A 23,088-nucleotide genomic window follows, 5' to 3' on the forward strand; every position below is an offset into this window, starting at 1 on the left:
TTGAAACGGCATCACCCAAGTGCGAATATCACTGCGACAAAAAAGAAAACGTCCTTAGTGCAAACGCAGCTGACTTCAACATTAAAGCAGCCTCTGCCGAGCAATTCGGATCTGGCCAAAGCTGTAACAACTGCCATCGGAGTCTTTTTAGCAGCGGATAAAAGCTGTTAACAAGTTGTGAGGAGCTTTTTTTTTAAAAAATAATATTTTATGTATTTTTTGTGTGAGAATATCATTATTACCAGGCAGCACTTTACAACGCTATAGTATTTTTTTTAAACTTTATTTTGATATTGTGTATAATGTGAAATACATTGTTGGTTCACTAAAGTTTTGAATGAACAAGAAAATTTATGTTTTACATTTGTAACTGCCAGCAGATCTGCACTTAAGTACATTTTTCTAAACCACCAGCTACATGCTGGAACTGTGCTGTACTTTTTGTTTTTTAAAAGCTGTTATCAAGCTGTGAGCTTATTTCTATAAAATTTAATGTATTTTTTGTTTGAGAATATTATTACCAGGCAGCACTTTACAATAGTATTGTATTTTTTACTTTATTTTCATATTCTGTATAATGTTAAATACATTGTTGGTTCACTAAAGTTTCGAATAAACAACAAGCAAATTTATGTTTTGCATTTTGTTCCATACTGTACCAAAAATGAACCGAACCGTGACCTCAAAACTGAGGTACGTATCGAACTGTGATTTTTGTATACCGTGACATTATTAACTATGACCAACACAATCTCACATCAAGCGCGTGTAAACAAGATTTCTTCATGGTGCTTGAAACAAAAAATAAGCATAAAACTTACACCAGGAATCTAAAACGTGCTACCAATTTTAAAAACATCAGTTTGAAATTCCTTACAAAAAAAAATAGAGGAAATTGTGCTGGCACACACGCAACAATAGATTTAACAAAGTAAGTGACAACTTCACCATCCCCCGTGAGACTAGGCTGCTATGACGTGTAAGACACATGCATTTGCAGGTTTATGAGTACAGGCACTTGCGCACACGCACACGCACACACAATCTAATCCAGGAGCATATGCACAAGTAAACTGCCAAACACATACATTTTCATGCACGCATACACCTTTTTTCTTCTACACATACCTACATAAACAGCCATCGAGACCAGAACACAATAAAGGTGAAGAACCTGTGAAGTATCCCACATAATGTGACAGAGAAGCACGAGAGTTGAGCAATTACGTTTTTAATTTGTGCTTTTCATTGTTGATATTAAATTACTGCATGCTCTCTGCTGTAGCATAGGTTCATAGGTGAGCAGGAATCACAGTAAGTCTGATTGTTTAAACAGTACACAACATCTCTGTCTGTGTGTGTGTGTGTGTGTGTGTGTGTGTTCCCTCTGACAGGCTTTGCAGTGGACAGTACTGACCGGTTAAGGAGAGGGGAGAAGAAGAAGAAGAAGAAGAGTGGAAAAGCCAATTAAAGGAAAGATCACTTGTGTGTCTGCTAGAGTGTCTCTGAGAGCCTCTCATGGTTAACCTTTTCTGCTGGAGAGTGGGAAAATGAGAGGAACGAGATAGAGCATAGAGAGGAGTAAACCAGCCTGGTAGATCAGGCGTTTTGGCTTCATTAGTCCTCAGTGTTTTAGTGAAGGTGGTGAGTTTGTCTTTCTGTTGTTTGCGTGCTGCAAAGTAACGCTTCTGTCAGGCCAGCACTGTGAAAAGTACCTATGCCAGATTCATAAAAAGCTCAACCTAAAGAGAATTTGCGTGTGTGTTTCTTATAGCAGCCCTTTTAACACTTCAACTACCAGATCAGCAGTGGTTTAAAACGTACTGATACTGTATATCCTACTCAAGTAAAAGTATTGTTATTTGATTGAAATTGTATTCAAGTACAAGTAAGTCATGCATAAAATACTCAAGTACAAGTAAAAAGTAGCTCAGTTCAATAGTACGCAAGTAAAAGTTACTAGTTACTTTCACCCCTCCACATGTATTTTTGGTCATAAATCTTGCTACGGTTCTCTTACATACAGTAAACATCTCATATATAAACTTAATAATGAAGAGAATAAATCCTTAACACAATTTATTTTCCACAAAGCCATTTGTATAAAATAAAATGTTTGTCAAAATGTACGGTTCTTCTTTGAAGTAAAATAACACCAATGTATTCAATTCAAAATAACAATCAGAAAACATTCTCAGGCTCTAAGTATAGCTACATTTATGAAATAATCAGCATTCAATGCTGCTTTGGTGCAGTGCATTGAGGTCAATTGGCTATGATGTGATGCATTTGATTGTTTTCTTGTAGTTTCACAATGTCCGTTGATCACTTTAAAACAAAAAAAATAATAATTTAAACAGTAATGGTTGGGTATAGTAATGTAATGAATTACTTTACTTCTAAAATGACTCAGAATGACTGATTTTGAAATATACTCAAAAAAGTACCACGAAAACCAACTCAATTACAGTAGCGTGAGTACTTGTAATCAGTTACTTTCCCCTCTGCAGATCAGACACTGAAAACATATTATCTTAGCACAAACTCCTTTTTGCCTTGAAGTGTGTGGAAAAAAGTGCTTGAGTTGGATGTGCAAGCTATCATTATACTGTGAACCTGACGTGCATCACAGCAGCTAAGGGCAACACAAATTGGGGCTAAATTAATGGGTACCAGGGTCTGTCTGTTTGTGACTGAGGGTGCAGGGCCAGTGGAGTGTATATGCTTGCGATTGACAGTGTGTGGCAGCATAAATTGGGGTTAGATTAATGGAATGCAGATCTGCCTCTGTGCTCTGACCCTCATCGGGGCAGAGATGAGCTGTGTGTCTCAATTAACCCCAGCAGCATGCAGAAAGCACATATAAACACACACACACATAAATCAAGCTGCTCCTGGTCCTATCACCAACATCCCTTCTCTCAGTTCAATCCCCTCGCAGATCACGTAAACAGCCAAAGATGTTTCTTTTCAGCTCGGACTGTGCAGAGCCTAGAGGTGACACTGTCGTGACAGGCCTGCAAATATAAAAGATGGAAGCAGGAGCGTTCCTTTTTCCTCTGCTGTCTAATTGCATGTGCGGCCCTGCAGATCCCTGCAGTGCTGGCAGAATGATTGCAATTAAAAGGAATTTTCCTTCACCCCCTGCCACCCCTTTCTCTCTCTGTACATGGGCACCTTTCTGGTCTCCTCTTGTCCATTGCAGGCTGAAGCCACTGAGGACCCAGCAGGCAAACTGAAGTGGTCTTAATCAGCCAAGAGTGATGGAAATATCTCTTTCCTCCTCCAACCTGTTGTTACTAATAGCAGTCTTCAGCTACCCAGGAATCAGTAAGAATAGACACACAAAAAAAAAAGAACATGTGACCTTAAGATTAGTCTCAAATATAGATTAACACTGTAGACGCACATTTTAAAATACTGCTCCAGGACTTGTGAGGGTAATGTGTAAAAACAGCTAGTAATAAGTTCAATGCTTTAATGTAGATGTAATCGTCTAGCGCACGTGTCAAACTCATGGCTCGGGGGCCAAATTAAAATTGGCAGTAAAAATGACCGAAGTCATACATAAAATACACAAGTACAAGAAAAAAGTAGTTCAATTAAATAGTACGCAAGTAAAAGTTACTAGTTAATTTCCCGCCTCCACGTTGCTTTTTGGTAGTAAATCTTGCCACGGTTCCCTTGCACACAGTAAACATCTCATGTATAAACTTAATAATGAAGAGACAAAATCCTCCACAAATGGAACTTCATTTATTTTCCACAAAGCCATCTGTGTAAAAAAAAAAAATTTTGTCAAAATGTACAATTCTTGTAATCGTCTAGTGCACGTGTCAAACTCATGGCTCAGGGGCTAAATTAAATTTGGCTGTAAAAATGACCAAAAAAACATGAATCATCGTGTAAATGAAAATCAACAATATTTGCAGGGGCTCACAGTTTTTCCGGTGCTTATATTGCATGATTGCAGTCATTTTTATTGCTAAAGAAATGGAAAATTCTTGCATTTTCCTCAAATTGACATATTTCCCCTAATTAAATAGAAATTGGTCACAAAATCTGAGAAATTTGAAGTGAAGATCCTGTTAGGACTGATTTCTATCACTTATTGCTTGGATTTGGTCTGTTTATGACATATTTCCTATTTTATGTATACGTAGGAGCGTAAACTAGGGCACAGTAATGTTGGAATGAATCATTTTCCAGCATAAAATCTGTGGCCCACTTCAGATCAAGCTGCTCCGTATTTGGCCCTTTGTTTAGTGAGTCTATCTCCTTTTCACTTGCTCAAATGTAACACAATAGTCTATTATCAAACATTCAGTTTTAAGGGTGAGCACCAAACATTATTTATACTAAGTAAAGTTCACCTATCACATGCTATTATATACACTCACTCTTTTCAACAACTGAAGGACAGATTGCTGTCACTATTACAATATGAATGTGTACATGGATATCAAAGCATGACCAGATCCTTAAATCTTGTAGTGCAGCGGTTCTCAAACTTTTTCGGCTCAAGTACCACCTTTCTCTTATTTCTGAATACAAGTACCCTCTTTGTTTGACTACAACATTTTGCTCAGAATACTATGAAAAAACAGCTACAGATCATAATGATGGAATGAATGAGTGATAACACACATTTTGACGAATCTATTTCTGTAAATAAGTGGAATGAAACAGTATTTAGTTCCTCCTAAATAGAATTACTTTATAGTTTTTATCATTTACAGTCATCTCCCACCCGGTGTGAAACTGAGACTGACCCTTGTAATTTCAGTTCATCTTATAATCAAAATGATTTCTATTATTATGATCATTTCTTTTTACATAAAATAAACTTTCTAAAACACCATATTTTTAATGTTTTCATTTGTTAATTTTTCACTCTCTCTCAAGTACCCCCTGTAGGGCCATCACGTACCCCCATTTGAGAAGCACTGCTGTAGCATACCATATTCAAACATTCCAATAACATTTGGGTTATTTTGTGCAAGTCATTCCCACACCAAGTTTTCGATAGTATTATACTTTTGAGAGATGCAGCTTTTGTCACATTTCCTAAAAACTCACACTCACTGATATCAAAGAGTGAAAATTGCTTCAAAATGATCTTTTTCTTTGATCTAATTTCATCTATGACCCAAATAAGCATCTGCGTTTGGTGATCTGCTGCAAAAGTGTTGTCCAGCTATCTTTAAAAGCCCAATAATGCATTAAATGTCCATATGGTTTACGTTTTGTAGCCTATTACCTGTAAATCTAGTGAACAGCGGTTGAGGTGTCTTTCAGTGAATAAGTGGTTTCCATCTTGTGAGAATCAATAACAACGGCATTGCTCCTCCTGATGGCAAGAAGTAGGACTGCATGAGACAGAGGCAAAGAGATGAAGACGGGGAAAGAATGGATGGAAGAAGATAGATTATTTTGTGACCTGTAAACAAGAAAACGATTTATTTAATGTAAAAAAAATATATATACATAAATGATAAAAGCCTATTGTTTCAATTATTATTTCTTCTTTCCTTACAATTCCTAATGAAATGACAGCTTTCCTAGCTTTTTTTTTTTTTTTACAGTAAATAAATATATCACTGTCCAAAACAAATGAGACATGCCCATCCCAGACAGGCACAGATGAGTGTGTGTGTGTGTGTGTGTGTGTGTGTTAGTACTCCTCTCTCTTTCTGTGTGGCTGACTGCTGACTGGTCCAGATGTTGGCTAATTAACACCAGTGTTAAAGATGCTCTTCATCTAGATGATTAAATAATCAAATAATTCATTAACTGCACTGCATCTTGTGATCTCTGGCATACGGCCTGCTGGGAAGGGAAGAGGAGATTTAGGAGGAAGTGGAATCCAACATTACAATGAAGGACGAGTTCTTTTATTGTGAAAAGGCAACTTGTCAAATCTTGTGAGTATAGAACCTTTACTTACTCTGTAATCTATCTCTCCATCTATCCATCCATCCAAAGGAGAAAACCTGAAGTTAGGTATTTGCGTTGATCATCTTGTACAGAGACGTCGTCTCTCTCGGTTTGAGAACATTATCACACATTAACCCAGTCAACTCAAGCAGATTGATGGAGCAGAGAGCTGAACTGAAGCAGGGAGGGAAAACTCGCAGGTTTGAACAGATGTTTCATCATGCTTCTCATGCATCATGCTGGTGCACGGCAGTGGTAGCATCAACAGGGCACCACCAAAAAGAGTGTGTGTGTGGTAGTGCAATGGGGCATCAGGGGATGCACGCGCTATAATCTAACAAAGACATATACCTTGTACACACGCGCATGCACACACACACACACACACCCACATCTGGGCTTCCACAGCCCTCATTTTAAACAGTCCTTTAGCCATAATCATTTTCATATAATTCACTTTCATACAATTCCTTCTCCTAATCATTATCAGGCCCACTAACGTCTTAATGACTTCATAAATTTAAGCTATAAAAAGTAATGGAGAAAGACAAATGAGATAATTAGGAATAAATCTTAGTGGAAAGCCATTTATCAAAACATGGAGAGGCCCTGAATATTCCCCACCATTAGGCTCTGCTGTAATTAACACGGGCTCTCAGTTATGAAGGAAACCTGGTAGCAGAGATATTAAGATCCAAAAGCCTCACTGTTATTAAATTGACCGATGAATCTGCGACGTATAATATGATGTGGATTATTAGGATCCTTTTTAATTAAAAAGAACGTTAAGATTTTTATATATATATTTAAATTTTTAAGCTTTAATGGTGGCTTGAACTCATCTCTCTGTGGTTATGGGGCAATGAGACAAAGAGACGGAGTGAAAGAGAGGAGGAAAATATAATATAGATGGAGGAAGAAAGCGTGTGTGTGTGTGTGTGTGTGTGCAGACAGTAAAGTAATGTCTGGCATTTCTACATTCATATAATCCCTTGGTGAGGACTGTGTATGTACATGAGTGAAAATGGTATTTCTAATTTAACAAAATCTTAACTGACGCACATTTGAACTAATGCACACACAGGCACGGACAGCACTAATAATTCCCATTATCTTTGAACATGCACAATGTAATGTAATGGTTTGCTCTGGTTTGACTGAGTAAGAATCACAGCCAGAGGATTTTTTTTTTTTTTCAATTAAAACGATATTTCTGCAGTATTCTCCCTCATTTCTGCTCTCTCTCTCTCTCTCACACACACACACACACACACACACACACACACACTATCTTCTCCTTTGTCCTCCCAGAACAGTCAGCCTTCATACTTTCAAAAGGATGTCATCGAAAAAGTCAGGGATTTTCCTCTTTTTATTTTTTTTTCTCTTTGACCTTCAATCTGGTTGGGGTTCTTGAACAATGGGCCCCTTTAAGAGTCATCATATCTCCATTGATTGTCATTTCCGTCTGAGCAAAATGTATTTATTCTCTCCGTGACTTAGTATAAAATGATAATATGCATTAATTGTGTTTGAGAAAAATAGTGCAGTACATCTAAATAAATCATATTGTCCATGACCAGGCCCGCGCAATGTCTCCACGCCGAATAGCACGTACCACGTTCCAGAGAGTTCAGTAAAATAACTCGGATCTACTGAGTAAAACAATGGGGGCCCTGGGGGCACATATGGAGGAATGGGCCCCATTCACATATTGGTATGTGTCAATGATTCAGTACAACCAACTGTAGCAACATTTGACTCACAAATAAATGACAAAATGTCTTTAATGGAAATTGTTAAAAAAAAAAAAAGGGGGTGGCCCTTAACGTAATTGTGCGAGGCACAATCGCAATCTACGTCGAATTACCTTTGAAACGATATATCACACGTCTATGTTCCCATAAATTTGGAAAATACCGGAAACGAGGGGGGGGGGCACCTGGGCCCCATTTCAAAAAAAGGACTCAGAGAGTCTCATCATATTCATTCATAGAGTATTCACATCAAACGGCATTCTGATCTAACGAGAACTAAAGCAGTAGTAGTCATTTGAAAAATGGGTCCCCCTGGGACCCCCGTGACACGTACGGGGTAATGGGCAACATTTATATATTGGTATGTGCCAATGATTCAGCATCACCAACTGTCGTAATATTTGACTGGCAAATAAATGAGAAATCAAATTTTGCTTTTTCTTCTTTTCTTTTGGGGCCCCGAATCGAAAATTGGACTCCAAGCATTGATGCGTACACATCTATAGATTACACCTACCAAACTTCAGCTCGATCCGTTCACGAATAACAAAGGAGTAGTGATTTTAACTTGTGTACACAACAACAACAACAACAACAACAACAACAAAGTGAGTGGGGTCTTGAGTCTGGTAGCCTGGCCTAAAACTAAAGCTGCAGATATTCAGTAGCCACAGTCTCCATGGAAGGAGATCTAGTTAGTGGGCTTCACCATATAGAAAATGTGCAGTTCTTTTAAGGTAAAACTAGTCTAATGCCATATGCTAATTTTCTTCATATAAATGACATGCCAACCTCCGATCACTGACCAATTAATGACCTTCAGGGGCATCTTGTGACACATCAACCGCACTAATTTATAGTTGACAGGTCCCCCGATGCGTGCCGGGAAAGTTGGCGTGTGTGTGTGTGTGTGTATGTTATCCACTCCTACACCAGTTGAGCTCATTACCATAGAAACCCAGTTTGCATGAATGTGCATGGCCTTGTTTTACTAAAAGTATACCATCATCAAAATATACTGTTGTTGTATATTGTCGTGTGTGTGTGCGAGTGTGTGTGTGTGTTTCACTTCATAACTGTGTTATCAGACTCCTGCACCAGCAGCAGCTCTCATTAGAACATTAATTGAAAAAGTGTAATTAATCCTGAGAGGTGGTGAGACTGGACACTGGCTAGAGAGAGAGAGAGCGAGAGAGAGAGAGAGAGAGAGAGAGAGAGAGAGAGATGGAGACACATTGATAAAGAAGTGGACACCAAGTGCCATGTTTATTGCGACTCAACACTGTCCCCTGTTGGTGACTTGATGCTTTCATTATGCATATGCTGCATTTCCATCCCATGGTTGGGTACCACTCATAACTCATGAGGTGTTGGGTTTCAGCTTTTTTTTAAGTAAAAAAAAAAAAACAAACTACTGTTTTCATTTAACTTCTTTGGACCACTATTTAGTTATTTATTTTTTTACATCAATTTGTAAATAGGCTCCTGGCTACACCCAGCCTAAAGGCAGGTGAGTGTTTTTAATCTTATCAATAAAATGTTTTCCCAATTGCATTTATAAAAATCGTTGAATTGGAGTTGGTTATCCTTCTTTGTTTTTTTTCATTTAATAAAAAGTTGATTATCACAATTGTAACTCATGGTAAAAATAGGTCTATTGCTTGCATGTTGTATAAAAATATAGGTGATTGTGAAAGTTTGCTGTCTTTATTTCAACAATAAAACAAGCGTTAAAAACATATGTTTTGCTTTCTTATTGAAATACAAACACGACCTCAAACTACTAGATCAACAGGAGAGAAGAAATACAATTTCCAAACTGTAGAAATGTGATTTGGTGTGTTTTCTTACTCATCTGGAGATATTGGCAGTGAGTTTGAAATCTACTGTGCCAAAGTAGAAGAAAGTCACCAGAGTTTTTACAGTGGTTGATCCTGCGAGCAGTAAAGCAGAAGGCCTGCACTATTATTCTAATCCTGGTTGTGTCTTGGTGACCTTTGGAGGGATGATTGTTTCTCATTTAAGAGTGCGGGGTGTGATCTTCCCACCCATTTGATCCCACTCACCTGACCTTTGTAAATTGGCTGTTAAGCATATCACAACTCGACCCTCACACGTGGCCTGTTAATACACGCTATTCGCAGCACCCTCAGAAGTATTTGGGTTCTCGTGCAAAATTCACATCAAGACTGATTTATTCTTTTTCTCAAATCTATATATATTTTTTTTTTTTTTGTTTGTTTCTAAAAAGTTTGCAGCTCAAAAAATCGTTTTTGAAACCTAACACACAAATGACAAAAACACAAAAGCAGGGAAGCAGTAGCTGGAGATTTTGAGAGTAACATGAAGATGAACTGACTAAAAACACACACGTCAGTATTTGCTGGTTTTTCCTTAAATTACCTCTAACCCTGTGTTATTTTTAATAGAATTAGGTTTTTTTTTTTTTTTTTTTATTAATAAATTTATTTTTAGTTTTTTAAATTTGAAAACAAAAATCAAATAACCAACCACAATTCTTGTTTTTCCATTTCCTTTTCTGAACGGAAAATTCAATGACCAGAACATACACTGACCGTTCAAGATTGTGTCGTTTTGATGAAAAAAAATTTATTATTATTAAAAAAAATAATCAAAAATGTATTTTCATTTTTTAGACCTTTCAGTTGACCCCATTTAAACTCCAGGCAACCTCACATGGGGTCTTGACCCAAAGGTTGAAAAACTCTGCTCTAACCTGTAAAAAAATCAAACACTGAAACACATCATTGATCTATCCTGTGGCTGGAAAAAAAGACAATGGCATCATCTATACACATGTGATTTTTCTCTTTTTTTCTGCTTTCTTTTTCTTAACCGCACACATTTTTCTTACAGAATAATTTATATGCATGTGTGTGCCATCTAAAAGGGCGAGAATAATACATAATAGAATTGCCCATTGTGCCTATCACCTTTTCTTGGCTTGGTTAATGAGTGGCAGCGCTGAATAGCAGTGAGGTGGTTTTTCCATCAGACTGATGAGAGGAGAATTAAAGCCCACAGCTTGGGGTCTACAGCAGCGTTACAGAAGGAAGAAGGTCTGAATTCATTTGGCCTGGCCACGATTCTAATTAACAACTCAATCCCACACAGTCAGAGAAGGACAGAGGCAGAGGCAGACAGAAAGGAGGAAGGGAGGGAGTCTCAGCCGGAGCATCTCTGTGTTCTAAAACATTGAACAGATCCCAGTAATTAACGCTATAATTATTAGGCTCTTCGGCCTTTCCATCTATTTTGTGATTTTAGGCTATCTCGCATTTTTAGGTAATCAAATTTTCTTCTTCTTTGAGCCATCTGTTCTTCCAGTTTTTTTTGTGTACGCCACAACTTATCCCACACTGTGTTGTCCCGAGCAGTCTGCCGTGTGTCCTGTGGTTTCCTAAAGCTGAGGGCTTATGGGAGACATTTCCCTGGATTAAAAGGATGATTTCATTAGCCTCCACGGGTGTCAGGTTTCATTTCAGGGATTAAATCCTGCAGATTAGGGGCCAAGGCTATTCTCCAGCATGTCATTAATATCTAATAGCACAGGAAATGTAATTTAGGAAGCCAGTCTTTCTGATTACTAAGCAAATGTATGCTTTGCTCTTTAAGGCTGAAAATGATGCTTTGAACAGTGTCTCCATCCAGGGTTTAGGCCTCATCCTCAGGCAGGGTCGCACAGACGGCTCACCCCCACAAGGTCACACACTGTTGAACAACTTTAAACCTGCCGCGAGCAATGTTGATCAATTGTGCTGAAGATTTCCACATAAGTGCAGAAATATTCTGTAATCACAAAGCATTACTGAAGCAGTGTGGGTCAAAGCACATCTCGGTCTCTCAGTGTCCTACGGGACTTCTTCTTCTGAGATCTGACTTCAGCAGCAGTGTGGAGGCTTTCTTCTTCATTTGGCCCCTCGCAGAACATTAGAGCGGTGTCCCATCAGCCAGTGCAGGCCCAGGCCGGTCCCCACAGAGGAGCATGGAGTGCTGCGTGCCTCCTGTCAGTCAGAATGCCCCTCAGCGGCCTCCCCCGCTGATGAAGTATGGACAATGGAGAACAAGGTGGGCGCAAGGGGAGCCAGCCAACTTAATGAGCCAATTTCTCAGATAATAAGATTGGTGGATATGCTAATATTTCTACCTTAAGGAGATAATTATGATGTAGAAGATAGAATATTTTATCTTAAAGCGACAGCGTTCTGGTCCCAAAACTATCTGCCAGTTTTTTTTTTTTTTCTCCCATGGACGGCATGGGATAAAGGGGGGTGGTTGTTCTGTGTTTGAGCTGCGGTACAGCAGAAAAACAATGCCAACACAGCCTTGATGCTTTTAGTGTATGGTGTGTTTTTTTTGGGGGGGGGCTGAGCCTTTGATCATGCTGAGCATTTGACACGAGGAGGGGAGGCAGGGGATTTTCCGCCTTCATAAATATTTATCTCATTACCGCAGGCAGAAAAAAAATCACAGAAGAAAGGATAAGGAAGAGATATCAATTGATCTTTATTGTTAATTGACCCACAAGTATACTCTTCAAAACTGAACAACAAAAACATTGTTCGTCCCTATTCTCTTGCCGCACTTCCCATGATTTTCCACTCCCTCTTGTAAAATAGTCCATACAAACTTCAACTCTTCTTCTTTCCCCCCTCCGGTCCTGAGGCTGTTGCAATAACTCACTACCAGCTTTATTTTTGTGTTTAACTTTCATATCAACACCAGTTTCCTCCCTCAACTCCCCAAATGAAATATATTGTGGCACCTTGATGTGTATAACTGGAGGTTAAATGATAAAATGTGTTATTGAAATGTAGGCCTGCTGATTATGGCTGCAGTTCATGGCCTGTTCCAAACAGCCGCGGGCGGGGTTAACAGTTTAATAACGGGAGTGGCAGAGAGAGAGAGAGAGAGAGAGAGAGGTGTGCTGGGAGTGTGTCCCACTCACACATACTCTCCCTCTCTGTCTGCTCTGTGTTTCACTGTTTTAACTAGGCTATAACAAGCTCAATCATGCAATTAGGAGCTCAGCTGGACCGAAAAACAAGTCAACCATTAGCACCAACCAGTCCGGATCAGCCACAGCAGCTGCTCAGCTGATGGAGATAAAAACGCACAGACGTCCAAACATACAAATCTCACACACACACACACACACCGATGAAATCACTACTTTATTAAACTTCTGCAGCAGTCTACACAAGAATTTGGAGAAAGAAAGTTCTATACCAGGCGAGGTTTGAACTATCAACACACACACACACACACACACAGTTTTTGTACTACGGAAAGTCTCTGCAGTGACAGTTATCCCCGGGGGTTTTTTTTTTATTTCATAGAAACACTTTATTTTCTTTGTTCTAAAAAAAGTGTAAAAATGACAGTGACAGCACAATGGCCTTTTTTTTTTTTTTTTTTTTTTTTTTTACACAACACACTCACACAGAGAGCTAGCGAGAGAGGCAGAATCACGTACACAAATCTCTTCATCACACTGATGGATATGAGCAACTCCCTCACTTTCACTGTGCGTGTGTCTGCTGCTGCCTTTTGTGCCTCCCTCCAGTCCCAGTGAAGCCCTAATAGAATTCATGTATATGTAAAGACCTCAGCATCCTATTATGTACCATAAACTGCTTGCTTTATCCGTGGCAGCACCTGGTGAGTGGTGCAATCTGCCAAACATACCCCTTCTTTCTAAATCAAATTTATTTAGTTAGACATCCATTCAAAGCCACTCATGTAAGCTATCATGTTACACTCTGATCTGAATAACTACAGGCAGGAATCTAATTCATTTCATTTGCACCGTGCCGCCGCGCCCAACACTCTCACAGGGCCTGTATCAGTAAATTGTCAATTGTAGATGCTCTGCCACACGCCGTCACAATGCAAACAAGGTTAGTTTTCAAACACCTGATTTGAATAAGCTCAACAAGGAAACATATCAGGCACGGTCGCTTCAATGCTCTTTGTACTGAAAGCAGGATAGGTGAGGGAAGGGGGGGGGGGGGGGTTTACAGACGAGGCAGTCGATGGAGGTACAAGGGACACTTTTGCAGGCAGGCTGACGCCAGCCCGATAGCACTGAAGGAATGGCAGTTCATTTGAATATTGCACCTCAAGCCACAATGATTATTATCATCACCAAATCAAGGAAATAAATGAGAAGAGGAGCTCCAAAAATAGCGTCGAGAGTCTTTTGTGCATAGCAGGTAGGCCCAGTGGGGGGGTTGGGGTGGGGGATAGCGCTTGCTAGCTCATTATCCGAGGCTGGGCTGAGGGAATGGAGGGATCGGGACGGAAATTGCATTAATGTGACCATGGACACTCTTTTCATAAGAATCTTCACACACACGCACACATTCTTACAGTCCCCTTCTTTTTCAGCCTCTCTCACCCTCGATATACGCCCTGTTTAATTTGAGTGCCAGCGGGAGGTAATTTAGCCATGCTGCTGTCACCTGCAATGAGGCCACGGATATGGGTGGAAATGGTGAGAACAGATTGAAACTAGTGATGCTTGAGATCCTTTTCTTCTCCTCACACTGTCCACATCGTTTTGTCACCTCCACCTCACTATATTTCTTCATGAACCCTGATAAAGCTCTCTCAGCCTGCATCCTTTGCATGTGGTCCAGATACAGGCTTTGTCTCCCTTTGCTCATTATTTGCGGCTCACCTTTCTCCTCTCTCCAGCCAACCATCCTCCATGTGTGAAGGTGCCGAGGATGGCGTTCGTAACTCAGCCAGGGCGGAAGCTTGATTCATGCTTCTTCAGGCTCTCGTCTCCCTGGAGAAATTACCAGTCATTTTAATCGGACCCATGTCTCTAATTCATTACACAGCCTCTTCCTGACACATGCACACACATCCCATACACACTAAGGAGAAAAAATAACTATCCTCACATAGTCACCTTCATCTTTGGTGTCAAACAGCACTTAACATTTCTGTCAGTCAGTCACATTCAGAGGAGAGCTGAAGGAGAGACTGAGAGCGGGGAAATGGGGCGGGGGGGTATTTAGCCTACAACTCATTTCTCATCACTTTCCCACATCGACTATTAGTTCTCCACTTAGTGCCCTCTTCTACACCTTCTCTCCTTACCTGCCTGCCCTCCTAAACAGGCGCCTTGCTTCTCTATGGGAATTCCACCAGCACATTCACTCTTTAATGTGCTGTCAAGTGTCACACAGAGCTCGACGCCGATGCTTTGTTAGGGTGAACTTGTAGGTAGGAGCTTTGGGGCGTTCAGAAACGTCATTTGTGACTTTGGAGAAGTTAGGCTTAAATGTTGTCCACCAGTGCACTTTAATGTACATCAGAAGAATGAGTCTGTTCAAGAACCAGGTCTAAAATCATCCCTGTTTTAAGTATTTTTATCCACTACAAACATCAAATGTAACATGTACAAACGTGTTAAATCACAGTTGTCATTTTTCCAGGGTGACACTAGCTGTGTTTAAGAAACACCCAAGTGTAATAAATATTCAAACCATGCAGAGTTGTTTCATAAGGCAGGACTTGCAGGTATTGCTGAAGGCATCAAACCCCCTGTACACTCACCTCCTGACTCAAATAGATTAAAATTCATTGGGGAACAATTTTTAAAGAGGAGACAATAATTTAAACCATAATTGGGGCTAATAAAAGTAGATCAGGTTAATGAGTGGGGTTAATGAACCAGTATCAGGTACAAGTTTGTGTATTTATTTACAGAGTATTTGTCTTGCACAATATTCTCCCTTTACAATCAGCCAAACACTATTAGTTGTTAATTTTATTATTCAGAAAGTAGTGACACAATGTAAAAGGAATGATGTAGTCGTGAATTAAAATTGTCTCATTAGTTTTTCTAATGTGTCCAACCGGCTATTGTTAAGGTAATGATGAGTAGTTTTTGTTTTGTTTTTTTATTTGATTGATTTGGGGACTTTTTTTTTTTTCTTTTATTGACCTACTGATGTTGTTTTAGATAAACACTCAGAGAAAATACTGTGTATGTCACAATCTCCTTGCTGGGAGACAGAGACGCTAACTTCCCTTTAACCAATCCCTTCTGGTTGAATGTCATGTTATGGATGTCTTGTATTCAACAAAAAACACAAAAACAGTTTTGGTCATTTATGTAACAAATTTCACTGGACGTTAAAACTGTGTGTTCTTATTTGAATAGTTTTGTCAGCTTTACTGAACACAATATTTGACTAGATTTGTAATAATTGTTTGCATTGATTTGTGTAATTACCTTCCACAAGGACATAAAGTCTCTATCTCCACAACGCAGATCACATTCTCAGCCTACTTTTTGTTGTTGCCAGGTTTGCCATTGTCCACCTGTTTCAATAGCCTGCCTATGCTCAACCTGTATATTGTCAAGGTTTTAATTGGCTTTTTGTCCATTTGTGAAATGAGGTGAGATTGTGTCGATGTGATGTTTCGGGGCCAAAACACATATTCAATATTAATTACATGGTTGGTTTTCTTTGTGAGGAATGTGAACTTGGCTGGATCTTTTTTCGACGATGGTCCTTGGACTCGGACAATAATGCCTTCCGTCTACTTAAGCTTACACAACTTTTTTTTTTTAACATCTGAAAAGATATGCGCATTTTATTTCCATCGTTTTTTAATTTTTCATTGAGCATAAAAGGTTTTTGCTGCATTAATAAAATCTTGACATGTTGGCAGAACTTTTTCTTAAGTACCTTAGTTAGAAATGAAAGTTTTTTGGGAATGTTGATGAAAATTTGATTTAAAAGAATGCGTAATGTTTTTTTGAACTTCATAGCAATTCTTTTCCAGGTTCCAATTAAAATAGCTTGACACAATGCTGTTATTCTTTCACATAGTGGGCCCCCTCTATGTTTAAGATAGTTGAAACACTGCAAGTCAGACTAGGTCCAAGGACATCTGCATTAAGATACAGTGACAAATACACACAGCAGCTTCACTGACAACAAAAAAACAATTAAAACCCAACAGCACAATCAAACACACACATGCACACTCATCCACTGTAAGGCCTACAGGCAGGGTTAAAGTGGAGGTCAAAACACTCGGCTCTGTGCTTCTAATTGCAGGATTTAGTGAATCAAGAGTAAACTTTACAGGCAGAATGCAGGTCAAAACATTCACACCCACAGAGAGCAACAAATCATCTGGTGTTTTTTTATGTAACACTTGTTTACTGGAGGCCAGAGTTATGCAGCTGTGACATGTGAAGGCCACAGAACTTTGGTAATGGGAGTGAAGGGGAGAGATGGAGATGAAGGGGCCACAATGTTGGTGCCAACTGGAACAACACGACTGGCTTTAATTGGTCCTTTACACAGAGAAAAGCTTCATGAGGTGTCAGTCGTTCATACCATCTTCCCCTCTTCTCAACTCCCCCTCCCTTTCCGTCTTTATCCTCTCACTGCTTTTTCAGAAGGAAGCTATCAAGGGTCACTGATCAGGATTAATGGCTGTCTTTTTTTCTCGCCTTTTCCACATCTCTTTTCCTTTTCATCGCTTTCACTATTCCAAAACTTAAAACAACAACAAAAACGATTAATACAAAACAGATCATGTAATCATTTTCATTCGGTATCAGAGATTCTTCTGTCAAATAAAGAAATAAAGACCACTTTTATCCACCCCACCTCCAACACCCAAACCTCTTTTTTTTTTTTTTTTAAAGATATCTGAACGCAAACCAAGGTGTACAGTTGACAGGAGGCTTCAGTGATTAAGTCTTTCATTGGTTAATTAGCCCCTAAAGCAGCCGCACACAGCAGTGGCAAACAAGGACTGACTCCGTACGATCAAAGACAAAGCCTGTCAGGAGGCTCAGACACTGCCAGTACCTGTGGGACACACACACACACACACACACACACACACACACACACACACACGCACGCACGCACACTTACTTGTTGGAGAGTCCCTTGTGTCACTCCTCTCTTTCCTAACAAGTGCTACACAAACTCAAACGACACACTCACACTAAGGAAGGCAGGCAACCATTAGGTGTGCTCAGTGTTCGCACACATACTGTATATGCACGCAAACACATGAACACACACGGATGCATACCATTTTGTTCTAAACCCTTCGTCAGCACTGTAAGGAGGACATTAGGAGAAATGTAAGTATTTTGTTCTCTGAGAGTCTCTTCTCAAAAGAGAATAGCTTCAAAAAAAAGAAAAGAAATAACATCCCACCCTGTTGTGTGTGCATCATGTTCAACTGTGTAATAAGGGAAAGATTTCATATACCTGATCCCAGATAAGCCAGCAGAGGCAGACACTTCCCACCAAACATTGAAACTGATAAAAGAGAATTGTATTGTTAAACTTTCTGGATAAAGTTCTCACTTTTAACACCACAGACTGTAAGGTCAATTCAATAAAAACTAGTAAATTTAAACACAAAACTTTTATCTTCAAGTTTTCATGGGAAATAGAATAATAGATATAACAACTAGTAAAAATTCAACTTGTTTAATTAGAATTAGATACAAAGTCCAAGAGGGCATTGTGTAATAAACCAGGTCAACCTTTTTAACAACAGGCAAACACTCATTGATAACATTTGGGCGTTGTGCAATTCATCATACACTGTTTGATGTTGTGATGCACAGTGTTTGGAATAACAGCGTTTAAAACAACAGCGTTAGGTAACAGCGGTTTTTTTCAGTAACGGGGTAATCTAACTAATTATTTTTTACACCGTTACAACGGCGTTAATGTTACTGAACGTTAAATGCGGTGCGTTACATGCATTGATTGAATAAACTGTTAATCCGAAAGCATCCCTGGCTTCATACGCAGCTGTAGTGAGGAGGTGGGTTAAAAAAACGAGGTAAGCAATTATGATTGGCTAAGGCGGCGTCATGTTTCATGGTAGCCAATCAGAGCCAGTGTTTTTACACATGTGCCAGCACACGCGCCACACACACAACCACTACAGATTTGATGAATCAGCAGAGATGGTGAGCATGGAGCAGTCTGATGAAAAGTTGGCATTTTAAGGTGGCGATACAAACACTATTTAAATTAATTGTGGTCAAAGACAAGAATGTGAATGTGAAGTGTACATTATATCTAGGAGCGGAGACTTTGTTGACATCCGTTGTAAGCAACACAAGAGATGTCTCACTATGGGATGCAAGCTCTGTCTGCATTCCTCAGAAGCATTTAGGGTGTACTCATACTGCTAGCTCGGGCCGTTCCAAGCTCACAGCAGGAAGCCCCCCCCCCTCCCTGTCCCTTTTCTGGCACGGTAGAACGGACGTGATCACCAGCTCAACTCAGTTCCCACAGACAAACTCCTCATCACGTTAATTTATGACATATATGGCAAAACGTCACCATTAAGGGACTCGGGGTTTGTTATTGACGGTACAAGATTTACCCAGACACGTGCTCTTTGCTTGGCTGGATTATACGAACGGACTTGGTTTCCCAGGGCCCCTGAACACAACATGGGAATTTAAATGACCGTAACTCTGCTCATATTTGCTTTATCGGAGAAATTCCACCAGTTTATGAAAGATAAGTAGTTGCTCTTTACAGCCAGTATCGGTAATTTGTGGTAATTTTACTCACATGTAACAAAAATATAAAAGATGCCGCTTTGTTTTGACGAAATCGACACGAGGAACAGAGAGAACCAAGTGAGTGAGAAAGAAAAAAAGAGATTAAAACAGACCAAATAGCAGTGGATTCATTGAAAATGAATGACTCTCTTGATAAAAAACCACCATGAATGGAGGTTCTAAGGGATTTAAAAACAAAAGAGGAAACTGAGCCTATAAAGGTAAGATCATCATCTGGTCTAGACCCCATCACCTCCACAGACAACAGACAGAATAAAGCTCAGAGTCAACATGGGACCATGGGATGCACTTATTTATTGAAATGTATATTAAATGATTATTTAATGTTCTGTAATTTCATTTTCTAGGAGATGTTTTTCATTGTTTCAATCATTTAGAGACTTAAGGTTTATATGATAAGTTTCAAGAACAGATTGTTATAATGCATAATAAAGGTGATTTACTTGAGTCACCACTAATTTAAGATTGTTTTTAAGTTTTTGTATAAAGATACATTAACAGGACAACAATGATGTGCAGGGCTGCATTAATGTTGGCTTCATACAACAATAATAACAACATAAACCACTGCACATACCACCAGAGAAGCTTCCAGTGAATATTTTACAAATCATAAAAAATTAACTGATGGTGACATTGAGATCTTAAAGTCACCATCAGTGAACTTTTTTTATTTGTAAATTATTCACTGGAAGCGTAGATATTGTGTGACAAAGATATCAAAGGTTGTTATTTTGAGGAATCATATTTATGATTAAAAGTTATGATTGTATTATATTCTAAAGTTTAGAATTATCTGGCTCGTCTTACTTTCTTTCTGTTTACAGCATAACCTTATATTTAGTTCTAAAAAATGTGTTTACAGCTAATTTTACTGATTATTGTTACACATCATCCAGCATGTGCATTATATACAGTATAAATGTGCAGATTTAAGACGCTGTGTGGGAGATCCCTCTGTTGTTGGTCGGGCAGCCACCGGCACAGGGCTCCACCACGCCGCGGGCGGGCCCTCTGGTGACGTACGGCCCACTGCTGCGAGGGGGCTCTGCCAATGTGTGGTTGGGCCACCTCGGGCTGCTCAGGCAGCCTCCGAAAGGGGGCGCCGTCACACCACTTTTGGGCTCTCTAGCCTGCCTCCGGGATCCGTCCCATCCTGGACCTACGGGCCCTACGGGCCCTGAACAAGTACCTCAGGAAATACACCTTCAGGATGCTCACGCATTCCTACCTACTGCATCTGGTGCGACAGAGCGATTGGTTCACGTCCGTCGACCTCAAAAACGCATATTTCCACGTTCCAATGTATTCCCCTCACAGAAAGTACCTAGGGTTTGCTTTCCTCGGCCTCTCTTTGAGCCCGAGGGTGTTTGTGCGCTGCACGGATGCTGCGATCGCTCCGCTGAGGAAGCGGGGCATTCGCCTGGCTACGTACCTTGATGATTGGCTGCTTTTGACACAATCAGAGGCTGAGGCCAGGGCGCACATGCGCATTCTGCTGGATAACCTGTCAAATCTGGGATTTGTGTCCCCTACACAAGAAATAATTTTCCTGGGTCTGTCCCTGCACTCAGTGCCTTCACCGCACCTCTTTCATTGGAGCGGGTGAGGACGTGTCTGAAATTGTTTTGAACAAGCAAATCTGTTTGTGTTCAGATCGTTTACTTGGGTTTATGGCTTCGACCAAACTCGTGATCCGCCTTGGTCACCTTCACGTGAGGAATTTCCAACTGTGGGTGGCCTCACATGGGCTCGATCCTGTGCGTCATGGCGCAAGCAGGGTCTTGGTTATGCCAGAGTGCAGCGAGGCTCTGCGCCACTGGCGTGCCCCGGGCTTTCTGATGGACGGGGTGCCTATGGGCATCGTTAAGCCCAGGAAGGTGTTCTCAACAGATGCCAGCAGGACCCACAAGGGCGGGTCTGTGAGGGGTCGCTGGGATGCGATCCTCCAGCGAGCTGATCTACTACCTTCCATCGCTCAGGGGACATCATGTCCTGGTGAGGAGAGACAACACCACGGCGTTGGCATACATCAACTGTCAGGGCGGGTTGCGCTTGTGTTGGTTGCTGTCACTGGGCGTCTCCTCTCACTGAGAGCGATGCACGTCCCGGGGATCATGAATATGGGCGCCAACCCATTATCCAGGGGCACGCCGCTTTACGGGGAATAAATGCTACACCCCGGAGTGGTGCGGCAGCTGTGGGCCAGTTACGAACGGGCCGAGGTGGACTTGTTTGCAGGGAGGAAAACGCGCTTCCTTCTCCCTGCGTAGCATGGAGACTCCCCTCGGCGAAGAATGTGCACGTTCCTGGCAGTTCCCGCTGCACAGGACCGGTGGGAGGGATTTTGTCATTTCTGCAGGAACGGATTGACAAAAACAAAGCCTTTAACACTGTGAAAGTGTATTTGGCGGCGATCGCCGCCTGTCACGTTGGCTTTGGGGATAAGTCGGCCAGTCAGCAGCCGCTGATCTGCCGGTTTATGAAGGGAGCCCCTAGGCTCCTCTCTGTGTCCTGACCACTGGTACCACCGTGGGATCTGGCGTTGATTTTGGAGGGACTTAAACGTTCTGCTTTTGCAGGCCTGAAGTTCGCCTCTCTTAAGGCTGTCTTGTTACTGGCTCTGGCTTCGGCCAAGAGGGTCAGTGACATCCATGTGCTTTCAATTCATTCATAGTGCGCTCAGCTTTTCCCAGGTGATGTGAGGATCATCCTGAGATTTGTGCCGCAGGTTGTGGGCTTGTGTTCTCCCACTGACCTTTTGGCCTTTTCTGCCTCACAGGGTGGGCAGCGGCGAAATGTGTTATGTCCGGTTTGTGCGATCTGCACTTATATGGATATGATGAGGAGCCTCAGGCGGGGGGATCAGCTGCTCATCTCCTGGGCCATTCGCCGCAAGGGGAAGCCTGTTAATAAACAACCCCTGTCACACTGGGTGGTGGGGTCTATTGCTTTGGCTTACTCGTGTCAGGTTCTGCAGCCGCCTACGGGTCTGCGTGCACACTTGACTCGGGGTCTTCACATCCTGGGCTTTGTTCAAGGGAGTGTCTGTTCAGGAAATCTGTGCAGCGGCAATTTGGATCTCTCCCCTCACGTTTGTCCGCTTTTACAAGCTGGACAACTTGAGGAACTTTAGGTTATATATATAACCCCGGTTCTATGAGTAATACAAGTGAGATGTCTTACCAGACTACCCTTCTTTTGCTCGAACGAGGAGAAGAGGCGCTTATTTTGAATAGTGCACGTCTGTCCGTGTCCTCCTTTTATAGGAGGTGGGTGACCCCCTAGTGGACAGACGTGCTTCACCGGCCAATCAGGATTGGCAGATTGAAATAAATGCTTCCGAAGAATGCAGACAGAGGTTGCATCCCACAGTAAGACAACTCACTCATATTACTCATAGAACCGGGGTTATATACAGTACATAACCTAAAGTTAAAATCTTGGGAGAAGGAATGTGGAAGCAGAGGAGGTCTGTCGCTTTGATACTGCTTTTCTCATCGGTTTTACAAAAGTGCTCAGATATGTGCATCATTCCTGGGTCCGAATTCCGCCCAGTGTAGACCCATGTAGTCGGTGGTTTCATGCACCAGGTGTAATCTGTGTGAGCGAGGGGACTGCCTTGCTATCATTCGGTCCCTGGTTCCCTCTTGATTTCCAAATATGTGTAGTATTAATAATATAAACACTATTAAAACACTAAAGATCTCTGGAATAAAATTACAAACGCTGTAAGTGAACAAGCTTGTTTACATTTATATCCCT

Source organism: Gouania willdenowi, chromosome 5, assembly GCF_900634775.1.
Source record: "Gouania willdenowi chromosome 5, fGouWil2.1, whole genome shotgun sequence".
Classification (NCBI taxonomy): domain Eukaryota; kingdom Metazoa; phylum Chordata; class Actinopteri; order Blenniiformes; family Gobiesocidae; genus Gouania; species Gouania willdenowi.